General features: G+C 33.5%; 1 pseudogene; it reads right to left on the bottom strand.

Annotated features, from left to right (window-relative positions):
- Positions 1-400: 400 nt before the first annotated feature.
- Positions 401-2200, bottom strand: LOC147919005 (transcription factor RAX1-like; annotated as a pseudogene).
- Positions 2201-2537: the final 337 nt, after the last annotated feature.

The raw sequence follows: 2537 nt of genomic DNA, 5'->3' as shown, positions 1-2537 counted from the left end.
ATATATATTACATGATACGAAGATTTTTTGTTTTTCTTTATTTATTTATTTCATTATGAATATTTACTTAAATTAAATTTTTGAATATGTTCGTAATAGTGTAACAATATACGATGCTTTAAATGTGTTTGTCTTTTAGGAATTTAAATTTATGATAGAAATTGTAGATGAGTGAGTGTATTACTATCAGAAAATTCTTTACTATTTATAGCCTATATATGCATAAAATGGTAATAGTCTCATCTAATTTTTTTTTTGAATTTAATAGTCTCATCTAATTTTAGAAACAATAACATGCTATATGTGGGTGTGGCCTGTGGGCGTGTGTATGATCACTTACTTTGTTCCAAGTTTTAACTAAAAGCTGATATGATCTACTCTTTTCGACAAAAAAAGAAGATTATCTTCAACCATAAATACATCTATCCTTTTGAGTTTCATCAAATCAAATATCGCATTGTCTTTTCTTAACTAGAAATCCAATAAAGAGACAACAATAAACAAAATACAAAATCCCTTAAAACTGATCATAGTCTTTCTCTCTCCTCCCATACCCCATCAAATCTTTGATATTACTAACAGTCAGTCCAAAATATATTTATATAAGAAGACAAGAGAGTCTAGAAGAACTAGGAGTAGAAATAGGGAAAGCAGTTGTGTTGTAGGAGGCTACTACTGCTTTTGTTCTCAGCTAGGTTGCTTATCGAACTTGAAGATGAACCTGAACCACCCATGTTTATGTTAGAATTAGTGCCTGTTCCACTAATCATTTGCTTCAAATCCCCATGCCCATTGTAGTAATTAAAATATCCTTGTGTGAAATCCCCACTGTACCCTTTTGTCCCTCTGGTCAATGTGGTGGTCTATCATCATCATCATCATTATCTCTTCTTGCTTCATCATAGTCTCTGATCTCTTTCCATTGACGTCCGAAGAGAAACTGGTGTGGTTGTTGTAGTGATCACACATATTGTGGTTGAGCAAGAAACCACTTGCGCCCGAGATGTTGCTGTTGTTGCTGTCCGAGAGAGAGAGATCTTGAGTATAATTAGGGTTACTATAAGGAAAGACCATCTGTTTGTCGTCAGCTTCAAGCCATTGATGTTGGAGATGAGGCATTTTGTTGGGTCTTGATTAGGGTTTTCAGCATACGGATTATAAGAAGAAAATGGGATTGTTGCTGATGGGGTTAATGGTCTTTTCATATCCTGAGAATTAGGGTTTAGATAAGGAGAAGCCATGGCTGATGATGAATGAGAGGAAGATGAAGAAGAAGAAGAAGACAAGAGCTTCTTCCTTAGCTTTGTATTCCAATAGTTTTTGATGTCGTTGTCTGTTCTTCCCGGTAGATGAGCTGCTATTATTGACCACCTACAAGTTTCAATTCATGTATATTATTAATTAATGTTGGAGAAAAAATGTTGCAATCTAGATGAATAACTGGTGCTCGTAGTTTTTAACTAAAATTATGAATAAGTGTTGCTCGTAGTTTTGACTAAAATTATGACTAAATTATGTAAGTACGTTGTGAACTACTTTTATCGTTAGTTCCAACATTACACATACATTCAAAAATATATATAACTAAGAGAGAATAATTTTTAATTATATTAATTAAAGGAGAGTGAAATAATATTTTCTTTAAACCTATTTGAGTAGATAACTATTTTAAGAGGGACCTTCATAAGCAAATGGACAACAAACGGATATCAGCTCTGTATTTTTAGTGAGGATCTTAATTAATATAATTTTCTTCTTATAATCAGAGATATATAGTTACATAAATAAAAATACTTCAATAGAGAACCTGCTTCCAATGGCAGCGAAGAGGCTAAAAATGATCCTGTCTTCTTCCTCAGAGAAGTCACCATGTTTTATGTTTGGTCTCAAATAGTTAAGCCACCTCAATCTACAACTCTTCCCACATCTCCTCAAACCTTAAACCACAACAACAACAGAGAATGGCATTAGCTCTTGTTTTGGGATTAGAAGCTCGAAAAGGTGAACCAGGAGATTGGTTTTAACTAAGAACATGTATATGAACTTACCGGCTTTGAGAGGGAGAGAGATCCAATTTCCACCATTACCATACTTCTCAATGTAATCTCTAAGCTTAGAGTCTTCCTCAGGGGGACCAAGGCCCTCGCTTCACTTTTGTCTTGTCGCAACATGGAGCTCTTCCCATTTCTCTCGTTAGTGTGTTGAAGTTTGATAAAGAGAAGAAGAAAAGAAAAGGAGAGAAATCGTTATCTCTTACTTGCCTTTTTTTAGGATGGAGCTTTTGTGTTTATGGAGGAGTGGTTGAATTTGTGCCCGCCCTTTTTAATAAGAGACTTGGATTTGGGACTCACTCTATCAATTATTATTATTATTATATGTAGAACCAATAATTTTATATTTCATTTTGTTTCGAAAGCTATGGGTGTGGAGAAGTCAACATGATTGACATGCATGCATATTCATTGTGCCTGTTTGAAAAATTAGATTTTTATTGTCAAATATATATATATATATATATATATATAATTTTCTATGTA

This window comes from Camelina sativa, chromosome 20, assembly GCF_030686135.1.
Source record: "Camelina sativa cultivar CO46 ecotype springtype chromosome 20, ASM3068613v1".
In the NCBI taxonomy this organism is placed as follows: Eukaryota; Viridiplantae; Streptophyta; class Magnoliopsida; order Brassicales; family Brassicaceae; genus Camelina; species Camelina sativa.
The sequence above is the reverse complement of the archived record's forward strand: the minus strand, read 5'-3'. Positions and strand labels throughout refer to the sequence as shown.